This window comes from Calidris pugnax, unplaced genomic scaffold (genome assembly GCF_001431845.1).
Source record: "Calidris pugnax isolate Ruff unplaced genomic scaffold, ASM143184v1 scaffold499, whole genome shotgun sequence".
Taxonomy (NCBI): Eukaryota; Metazoa; Chordata; class Aves; order Charadriiformes; family Scolopacidae; genus Calidris; species Calidris pugnax.
Window position 1 is genome coordinate 769,439 of NW_015092476.1, and position 11,770 is coordinate 781,208.

Consider the following 11,770-nt stretch of genomic DNA (forward strand, 5'->3'; position numbering starts at 1 on the left):
TTGGTTCCTGTTCCCAAACTGCACCCAGAAGCCAGAGGGAAGGTAGCAATGCCATCTGATGAGTGTGCAAATGCCAGAGGACCTCCAAGCCTACCAGGGGTGGTAACCAGGGCTGTGTGTCTCAGCTCACTGATGGCCCAGGTTCCCATGCCCTGACTGCTGTACCTGGCATGAGAGGCAAAAGACACAGAAAAAATACCCAATTCCAGAAGTGCAGGGGCTTGTAAGAATTTGAGGTTTGCCTCTAAAGGAGGCACTGCTGAAGCTACAGGCAAACACACCTGAGGTGCATGGTAACCCAAGCAAGGCACCTCTGCCAGATGCACCGCAAGGAGAGAAGAAGACCCACCAAGAAAGAGCCCCACTCCTCCACATCACCCTTCCCAGGTGCCTGCAGGGCACCTTGAGCACAGCCCCTCTCTTGGAGCTACAAGGCAGAGGCTGATTGTCCACCGAGCCCTTCCCACTAAATAAAATTAAATTAAATGCAAGTAAAAGGAGATTATTTTTATTTCTTTATACAGAGAGTAAGCTTTTAAGTGTTTCTTGCAACAGTGAATATAAGGAATTTTTTACAGTATGGCATTTCAGCAAAGAATTCAGTTGCTGTGATTTGACTGGAAAAGAAAACCACACAAATGTTGGCAGATTAGTGGAAGGAACCTCTACTTAAAATTCAGCCCATTTCACTCATTATTCAGAGGCGGTCACTTAACAGTGGAGGCTGCCTTGGAAGTTTCATCAAAACAGTACCTTTCAGTCAAATAACAGAACTTTTAATGTGATATATTCCAGAAATATGGTGAAATAGAAAATACTAGTCACAAAGCCGTGGCACATTTTTACGGAAGAAAACCTTTAAGAGGGAAGGAGTTACAAGAAAGTGAAATGTCTACAGCAATTCAAAGATGAGCTGGTATGGCTTGCCTTCTATATTGATTTTGCTTTCTGCTTAGCAACAGGGTTTCATGCTGGTTATATAAAAATACAGAGAAACCCACAGATTTTCTCTTGCTGTTGCAAAAACACACAACACAAAAATTATTTAGGATAACCTGATCTAGAAACATTGCTGGTATTAATCTTAGATGGAGTTGTTATTAACCTGGAAGATTCAAACAATAAAAGGCAAACCCAAGTATTTGATCTGGGGAGAACTAACTGGAAGCACTTGCTTGTGTATGAAAAAGGCTTTGTCATTGATTTGATTAAATAAATCTTTGCATGGAGTCCTGTTCAAACACATCACAGACAACAGAAGACAGAAGACAAAGGAGATGGGGAGATGGAAAGCAGTTTAGGGAAGCGGGCTGTCCATAATGGCACATTTCAGAGAAGAGGGTTTATCAAACATTATATAAATTTGCAAGATAAAACAAGTATTTCTATTCAAGCAGTCCCATGCAGCTTCCCAGCGATGTTATGATATTATACTTTTTGGTCTGGGATGTTCTGATGGTAAGTAACACCCAACCTGACAGCTGCTGCAGAACTACCACAACATTCATTCGAGACGATCGGCCCCAAGTTTCCGATGCATCCGCTTTGATTTCTCTAACCTTTCATGTCTCTGTGCTAATGATGCTCGACTGAGTGTATTCCCCAGAAAGCACATTTTCGCCCGTGGCCAGACACCGTCATCCTGGAACACGCTTCGTGCTTTCCGCTGTCACCGGGATTAGGTTCTGCTTGTTGGGAGCTGAGTTGTCTCTGCTCACAGGGTCAGCCTCGTTTGCCCCACACGGTCCCCCCTCCTGCCCCCCAGCCCCACGGCGCTGCCTCATCTGCCTTTTCTGAGAGGAGAGGATGGACGATTGCTCTTCCCTGGACCTGCGGTGGTGGCTCGGGAAATCACAACACGCCTTTTGTAAGCAGGAGCAAGACATTTCTGTGATTGTTTGGCAGGAGAAAGATGATTTAGGGAAGATTTCTTTTAAGACACGCATCCTTCTCCCTCTTTTGTGGCTTCCCCCAAACACAGGGTGAGAATAAATCACCCGGTGACATTTGAAGCTGGTATTTTTATAAATTATGAAGGAAACAGTTTTTCAGATAGCTGGCAGTCACCCTGTGGCATTTAATATTAAAGGAAAGCCACAGAGCTGGGCTCAGCTTCAGTGCTCAGTTCAGTGATCTCAGTATTTGTGCCCAGGGGTGGTTCTCCTGCCTGTTTAAAGAGCTCAGTGTCTCCCTTGGTGCCCCACCAGCCCGGCTCGTGGCTCCTCGGGTCACTGAAAACATCTTCCCATCTTTAACTCCAAATCTCCTCTTCTCCTGTCTTTAACCACAACTGTTGAAAGTCCTGGCTCTCAACACGGATGACACCTTTGTGATCATTTATAGATGTTAATGGCACATTGTGGTGGGCTGACCCCAGCCAGCAGCCAGGCATCCACCCGCCTTTCACTCGCTCCTCTTTCCTGGGGAACGTGGAGAAAGAAATCAAAGAGAGGAGAAAAGACTCGTGGGCTGAGATAATGGAGTTTAGTAAGAAAAGCAAAAACCGCACAGGTAAGTAAAGTGAAATAAAGACTTCATTCACCACGTCCCATCGGCAGGCAGGTGTCCAGCTGCTTCCTGGGAAGTGGAGCCTCAGCCCGGTAAACGGCTACTTGAGAAGAAAAATGCTGTAATCACTAACATCCCTCCTTTCTCCTCCTTTCCCTGAGCTCTTTCTGCAGAGTATGATGTCATATGGCATGGGATATCCCTTTGGTCACCTGGAGTATCTCCGAGTGCCCTCCCAACCTCCATCCCAGCCTCCTCACTTTGGGGAAGGGTGGAAGAGATAGAGAAGGCCTCGACGCCGTGTGAACACCCATCAGCAATAGCCAAACCACCAGTAACACTGGTTTAGCCCCAAACACGAAGCACAGCAAGACCCAGGCAGCTTTAGGGGGCCAAGGATGTATATAAAAGAAACATGTTTCTCAGCACTCCCTTCTTGGACCTGGAAAGGTCTCTAATGAGCAGACAGTGTGGCCCCAGGCAGCACCGAGGTGGGCAGATGGACCTGTTAGATGGAGGGGGTGTAGAACCTGATGAATCTGCTGTGGAAATCCTCTGATTTTAGTATTGCATCCTTTCCTAAAATGCACTCCCTACCCCTAAAAATTGCACTTATTTTAGCTCCCACGCTGCTGAGCACGGGTGAAAACGCCCCAGGAGCAGGCGCGACGTGCTCAGAAGGGCTGGATCTGTCTTTAACAGCAGCTCTGGTCAGGGGTGAGTGATTTCCTCTGAAATGCCATTGGTTTATCATAGCTCAGCCTCAGCTCCAAGAATATTTAAAAAAGTCTTCTCCCAGCTGTCAGTGGTGCTTCAGCAGCTCAAACGCTTGCACCTTTCAAGCTGGATTTTAATCATTTGATATGAATCAGCACTCGAGCTGCCAGGCAGGAGCACACAGGTAGCCCTCCAAAGCACCTGACAGCAGAAGGGGTGGCTGAGTGTCACTCGGCAGCGCGGGGTGTTCGGCACTGACACCTGAAATACCCCCCGTGCAAGCCCAGCCCACCCACAGCCTGACGCTGCATTGGTCAGACCAACATCTTCAGACCAACATCTTCATTCCAGCCTAAGAATGCTTAGACTTAAATTCTTTCTTCACTGACAGAATCACAGAATCACAGAATCTTCTAGGTTGGAAGGGACCTTAAAGATCATCTTGTCCAACCATCAACCTAACTGACAAAAATAGACACCCACACAACAAACAAGGAGCATCATCACTAAACCAGACCTCCCAGCACTACATCAACCTGGCTTTTGAACACCTCCAGGGATGGGGCCTCAACCCCCTCCCTGGGCAGCCCATTCCAAGGGCTGAGAACCCTTTTGGTGAAGAAATTTTTCCTAATATCCAGCCTGAACCTCCCCTGGTGCAACTTGAGGCCATTTCCTCTCGTCCTGTCGCCTGTGACTTGAGAAAACAGACCGACCCCCACCTCTCTACACCCTCCTTTCAGGGAGTTGGAGAGAGCAATAAGGTCTCCCCTCAGCCTCCTCTTCTCCAGGCTGAACACCCCCAGCTCCCTCAGCCTCTCCTCATAAGACTTATTCTCCAGACCCCTCACCAGCTTTGTCGCCCTTCTCTGGACCCGCTCCAGCACCTTGATGTCTTTTTTATGGTAGGGAGCCCAAAACTGGACACAGTACTCAAGGTGAGGCAGCCAAAGCTAAGTCTTTTAAGCTGAAATAAGAATGAGGGGAATTTTCCCCCATTTGAATAAATCAGCTTGATTTCCAGCACATTTTACAGAGAGTAGGTGTATCTCCTCTCCAGGTGACTTGGGACACTGAAGGGCAGCGGGGCACCATCCCACCCGGTCAGGTGGAACACAAAGAAATGCCCTGGGAAGATGGAGGTGAAAGCCACAGGCTTGGTCTCACCCCATGTTCACCTCCCCTTGGGGTCACCACCAAAGGGAACTCGGTAGGTGATGGGCACTGCTTTCCTCTCTGCAACAGGACATCCATCACCAAGCCATCACTTGCACAGCAAGGGTGGTCAAGCATTGAAAGAGGTTGCCCAGGGAAGTGGTGGAGGCACCATCCCTGGAGGTACTTAAAAGGACACATAGAAGTGGTGCTGAGGGACATGGCTTGGTGGTGGACTTGGCAGTGTTGGGTTGGTGGTTGGACATGACGATCTTAAACTTCTTTTCCAACCTCAATTATTCTATTTTGGTCAATGACTCTTTTCCCTCACGTGTGTACGTCATGGACCCCCACACTGACTTTGGGAGAAAGCACTTGAAATGTAGTTTCTCACAGTTTTCTTCAGTGAGACTACCCTGTCCTCACACAAGAAAACCTACCTGAAATTTAAACCTAAAATCATCATTTATTTTTACTTTTTGTCACTTACTCATAAGTTCCAAAAAATGAGAAAGAGAGAAGGAATAGACGTGGTTGTTGTTTTTAAATATAGCTTTTTATATAGCTCTGAGTGGGGTTTAATCTGTTTACCCATGTATTTTCACTCTCCTCTCATGTACTCATGCTCTCTGCTCTTTCCGGTCTTTTCTCTTTTTCATCACACTTGAAATGGAACACGGAGAGGAAGAACACTGCATGAGAGCCATTTAAAAATAATTAATCAATGTACTTAGCCTTCTAAAAAGACCTCTACAAAACCGCCCCCCCTTTAAATTAAACATGTAATGAAAATAGTAATTCAGAATTCTCAGCAGTGTTTTCATCAGCGCTAAATATTATTTATGCTGTTGTTAAAATACGTCAGTGATTTATGAATTTATCAGTCCTCGCTTAGGGGTTTATTGAAGAGCTTGTTGGTGAGGACAATGAAATTCTTCACTGTAAGTAAAATATTATTAGAAGTATAACCTATAGTACCGTCTATAAAGATGTAGGGTTCAATGGGTATAGTATAACCTATAGTTCAATGGTTATATAGATTATATATAACCATCATAGCTAGTTATGTATGTATAGTTCAATGGCTATGGCGTAATCCATAAAGATGTAGGGTTCATTTTGAATTCAGAGTGTTAGGTTTTATATCTGTGTAGCTGAAGTCGACAAAGTGTTTCCCTAAAATATTTCCTTCCTTTGCTCACCTCTGTTATCTGGATTATGAGCAAACAGGACATGAACTTGCAACTTGTGCCCCCTTCTATTGCTGGCAGTAAAATACTTCGGGGGGGGTGTGGGAAGACGACTTTGTCTCTGCCCAATAATGACATTATTGCTGTTTTTCTGGGGGTTTCTGCCTCTCTCTGGCAGCCCTGCCGGTGCATTTTTTCAGGCTTTTTGCCTGAATTAGCTGGAGCCGTAGAGTAAACAGAATTAGCCGGGTTGGTACAAATGGAGGGTTGTTCGCCAACGGCTTCCTGCCCGCCCGGGAGCGTGGCGGGTAATGCCTGGTGTCATTAAGCCCCTTATTTAACCGCGCGTACGGCCGGGAGGGCATGTTTGTGTTTCACTTACACAGACACGATTAGCTGTTCTCAGCGCTCGTCTGCCGTAAAAACCCCGAGCGTGTCACGGGCTATTACCCCAGCAAATGTAATGCCCCGAAAATAAACATGCCCCGCTCGTTTGCAGGCTGTAATTGACGGAAAAACAGGTGTTTCCCATATTCTGTGTGATTGCCTACACATATGGCTTCTTTTATACTACCCTTCAATTACTTGGTAGCGCTGGCTCCTGCAGAAAAAAGAAATGGTGTTGCCGAAAAAGAGTGGGTTTCAAGAGTGTCCTTTGGTCCGCAGCCAAATTAAATATGAGCAGTGCAGCCCTTTTTAGTATTTAAATAATTAAACTGCAGCAGCTACCACATCCACTTGAGCCATCAAACTGTGTTTCCAGCCTCTCCCGTTCTAAAATGTGGTGCTCTGACTTGGCAAATTGAAGCTACATATCACAAAAATTCCCCCATTTGAATGGTGTTAACGTTCTCAAATCGGACCTTTCAAAGACAATCAGTAAAATAATATTGATACCCGCAGTGATCGTCCCCCTGTCCTGGGCACTGGTGAGGCCCCACCTCGAGTGCTGTGTCCAGTTTTGGGACCCTCACCACAAAAAAGACCTTGAGGGGCTGGAGCGTGTCCAGAGAAGGGCAATGGAGCTGATGAGGAGTCTGGAGCACAAGTCTGGTGAGGAGCAGCTGAGGGAGCTGGGGGTGTTGAGCCTGGAGAAAAGGAGGCTGAGGGGAGACCTTCTGGCTCTCTCCAACTCCCTGAAAGGAGGGTGTAAGCAGGGGGGGTTGGGCTCTTCTCACAGGACTGCATCCAGGCGGGTTTTGAAAATCTCCAAAGAAGGGGACTCCACACCCTCCCTGGGCAGCCTGTTCCAGGGTTCCGTCACCCTCACCGTGAAGAAGTTTCTTCTCATATTTGAGTGGAACCTCTTATGTTCCAACTTGTGCCCGTTGCCCCTCGTCCTCTCGGTGGGAACCACTGAAAAGAGTCTGGCTCCCTCCTCCTTCAACCCTCCCTTGAGATACTTGTAGGCGTTGATAAGGTCTCCCCTCAGCCTTCTCTTCTCCAGACTAAAGAGTCCCAGCTCTCTCAGTCTCTCCTCATAAGGGAGATGCTCCAATCCCTGAATCATCTTTGTAGCCCTACGCTGGACTCTTTCTAGTAGTTCCCTGTCCCTCTTGAACTGGGGAGCCCAGAACTGGACACAGTACTCCAGCTGTGGCCTCACCAGTGCAGAGTAGAGGGGGAGAATGACTTCCCTTGACCTGCTGGCTACACTCTTCCCTATACGACTCTTTGATTCTATAACAGGCTGGTTTTTCACTTTACAACCTGAAGTTTTGTCTTGTGAAAGCATTTAGCTCCCAACGGTGGTGTAGGACCCACTGATCTCGCAGTGTTTAAAAACAGGTGGATTTTTACAATGAGATGGGGGCAGAAACGCCAGTGGTCACTTTATAGAAGAGGTCTTCTGCAACACATTGTTATGGAATCATAGAGTCACAGAATGGTTAGAGTTGGAGGGGACCTTAAAGATCATCCAGTTCCAACTCCCCTGCCCTGGGCAGGGACACCTCCCACTAGAGCAGGTTGCTCAAAGCCCCATCCAGCCTGGTCTTGTTCTTCCAGGTAATGCACTCAGAGGAGAAATAAAAGGTGGAGGAAAGTGGTGTTCCTCACAGATGATAGCACAGACCAGGTCCTCAGCTCTCAGGGTGAAAGATGAAGGTTTTCTGCAAAATTCTACAAAACTGGCAGTGGGTTGGCAGGACAGCACGAGAGACACCCTTAAATTGTGAATGCTGGTGGTGGCCATGGGTGGCCGTGGAAGATCCCTGGCATCGAGACCTGGGTCCACCTTCCTCTTGCAGTTCCACAGCAGGGTGGCCCATAGCATCTCCAGAACCTCTTCCTCCTCCTTCCCAGGCATGCCTCTTCTGGCTTCCCACAGCCAGGGCCTGTCCTTTACACACGAAGGACGAGCAATGTTTTAACTCAGTTCAGTTACGTGTTGAAAGAAAGCTCTGTGGGTCGAGAAGAAAATGCTTAGTTTCCTTTTGCAAAAATCAAATGGGTTGACTGCACAAAGCAACATCAAAGATGAGTTTGTTCTCTGGCTTTTACCTTGTGTCTAATTCAAAATAAAATGTCATTACATAATAGCCTTCTTCAGCGAACATATTCTTTCAGAATAATAAGGTGATAAGATGACGGCATTCCCTGGAAACACTTTGATTTTTTTTTTTTTTCTGCAGATAAACTTATTTCTTTCACCTGCCTTTGGTGTTCATTATGCTCTGCTCCCATTTATCTCTGCTCCCTCGTTACCTGCCTGGGTGAGGAAGGCGGCTGCTCCTCTTCTACAGGGCATGTGAAGATGAAAGAAGGCGACTTTATTTCTTTACAGCTTCCCAGGGTGCTCTCATGGAGGTGACAGCTTCCTCACGTCCCCAGCCGCAGGGTTTCATGCCTGCACTTCCCACCTCATAATCAATATATTTCTCAGGATTCCGCCTGCCATTAGCGGGGGGAGAAGGCTTTGAATCCTCCCCTGGCATGGCAGGTTTTGCCCGATGGGGTGGTTCTGGCCGACGGGACGGGCCAGTGGCCACACGGAGAAGCCACCCAGGACCAGCTGGAGCCGAGGGCCTGTCCCATGCCAGCCATTGGTAACAGGTGTCTGGAGTGATGCCACAGCAGCTAAGCAGAGGTTTAGGCTGAAAAATAAGGATTTAAGCCTTGAGTATGAATTGCCAGCTCTAAATGTGTTCTCCTGACTAACAAGCCAGGAAATTGGGTGTCGCACGGAACTGCTCGGCTGCTCAAAACCTGCCCACCTCCCTTTTTATGTGGATGCCTTTTTTGCAGGGCAAGAAACACCAGCAGAAAAACACAGCTACGGCCAGAAACCCTTGAAAATGAGGAAGAAAAAGCCCATCGGTCCCGCTGCTGGGCACGGCAGAGCAGGAACATGGCCCTTGGCCACGGAGGGGTTAAGTTTTCACGTGGGGTGTACGAGGACATTTCCAGGATCATTTTCACCCCGATGCCCTGGAACAGGTCACCAAAGGTTAACACAAAGTTATTGGAAGTGCCCCCGTGAGCTACGTGTGCCACCGGGGGGGCGTCCAGAACACAACCAGGCGGAGACAGGTATTTATAGCTGCTGAAGAAACACGAGATTTGAGGAAGGGCTCCTGCCCCGCGGGTTCTGATTTTAAGTTCATCCACATTGCTGTAAAAATTGTTAATATTTTAATAGAATTACTGCTGAGTTACACCCTTCTTGGGTCAAAATCAGGACTGAGGAGTTCCGTTCATGGCTCCCCTGCAGGCGGTCACCGCAGTCCCTGGAGGGTTAGGATTTCATACTTGGCATTGCACGCTGGACGTCTCACCCACGTGCAAGGAAGCACTTTGCACTGGGTCTACAAGGAGACACTTCACCCTGGGAGATGCAGGAATTCCCACTCAGCCACCACACACCGAACAACAACAAAAAAAAGCCCTTTACTAACAATTGCCACCAGGTGCAAAGAGGTCCTCATCAGAACATGGGTGCCCCAGAAGCACATCTGCCTTAAATATCACGTTAAACCGAAGTTACACACTAGAAATAGTATTTTTATAATTCATCCTGGGTTTGTTTCTGATTTTACACTCAGGCAGAATGCCCACTGGGCGCACTGTGGGCTGTATAAATCTTCCACTGATAAACAACAAACCTAAATTGTTTATGGAGCGTGAAACAATCGTCTTTTGACTCCACCTGATGCTGCTGAGCAAGCTGTTCCTTTTTATCGCGCTATTATTAGCTGGGAACACAGTGGGCCGGGCAGCATCCCTCATTAATGGATGGAATAACCCAGTCTGTGCAGCACGTAGCTCCATCTCCAGACCATCTAACCAAAGCCCGGTGCAGGAGACCCTGATAAATAAACACAGGTGAATGAATTCATAGAATCATCGAATCGTCTAGGTTGGAAGGGACCTTAAAGATCATCTAGTCCAACCATAACCCAACACTCATAACACCCATCACTAAACCATGTCTCTAAGCACTATGTCAACCCGGCTTTGGAATACCTCCAGGGATGGTGCCTCAACCACTGCCCTGGGCAGCCCATTCCAAGGCTTAAAAACCCTTTCCATGTAAATTTTTTTCCTAATATCCAAACTGACCCTCCCCTGGCGCAACTTGAGGCCATTTCCTCTTGTCCCATCGCCTGAATTAATCATTTAGAAAAGCAAACTGAGGTTTCTCAAACAGTTTTGGGGATGTTCTAACCACTACTTAAGACTTGGGGATATAAATTGTTGCTGTATATACGTATGGCTCTCGTTTCAGTTCTCTACACAGATAACGTCTCCACACAGTTGCTTAACACAAAATGTGAAATTCAAGCCAAGCTGCAGTCTCGGTGATGAGAAACGAGGGGTAAAACACCCTTTGTGTTTTGAGTAGAACAGCAGTGGTTCTGGAAAGCCCACGTGGACCCTGCAGAGACTTGGCCAGACAACCACATCCCAAGGAAGCCTCCGAAACACGTTGCTAAAAACGGCACGGAGGGATCTTAAAGGCATCTGTCCAGGAAAGTGAAGAAAATAACGTTTTTTGGCAGTGAGCACCGATAAAACCGCGCAGAGACTACCATAAATTAAAAGGAAGAGAAAACACAGGTCCCATCCTCCGGCTGGACTCCGACAAGCCCTGCCCTGTTGTCACAGCACGTTGCAGAGCGTGGGGATGGACAAATGCTGGGGTGGTGCTACAGTGACATCCCGTTGGTATTCTGTCCTACACGGAGAGGTATCGATACTCTATTGGCGTTTCTGGTACACTAATTACCCACTCATCCTTCTCCCCCTCCCTCCATACACTCATATTCCTATTAATTTGGGCTCCGTGGACGTCACGGCCGGTTCTTCAGCCGCAGCTTCCCCATCCCCATGGAAAGGCACATCCCCTTGCTCTTGCAACCCTTCCCATCCCGGCACAGCGATGCCTGAGCACCAAAAAGTCAGCTTTTACAGTATTTTCCACCCCTCGTTGTTTTGCATTTATGTTTTCCATTATCTTCCTGTTTTAAAAGAGTAGGACAGGCATATCTGTCACTCTGCAACCAGCAGAAGGGAAGCGGTGCCAAATCACAGCTCTGACACCTAAAAGCAACTTAATAAAATTCCCACTTTAAAAGTTGGAAGAATCAAGCAGTGAAATATTGCGTTAACTACAAACTGCAGCTGCTAAAAGGCTCCGTCTCAGAGGCAGAAGCGAGAGCGTTTCGGCAACGTTAGGAAATTTTCAGAGGCGTTTTCTGACACGTGAGGAAGGACAATGGAACGGTAGTAGGAAAAGCTAAATAAAACAGAAGGAGCTGGGGAAACGCACATGCAGAATGAAAATATGGAAATAAAAGAGTACTTAACGCTGTGTTTGCTGGGGGAGTGCCACACGCAGACCGCTGGATGGGATTTAAACAAAAAAAAACCCATAAAATTTAAAAATATTTTAAAAAATAATTGTGGTTCAGGATAAAGGCGTTCGTGACACAATGGGGCCGGGAAGAGGCGCCAATTAAGGCAGCATACCTACGGTGCGGTGCCGGGAGCACCGGGCACGGTGCGCGGTAACCGAGCGATACCGCGCTTTTTATATTGAAAAATATAAAATAAAGCCCCCATCCCAAACGCGTGCTGTTCGCCCGGTTCCCCCGGGGTTTTTTTTGGGGGGTGGGAAAGGGGTCTGCGTTCTCCCCTGCCCCGCGGCTCGGGGTAATTACCGCTAATGAGGGTAACGACCCCAAGGCTGCGCCCTCGCC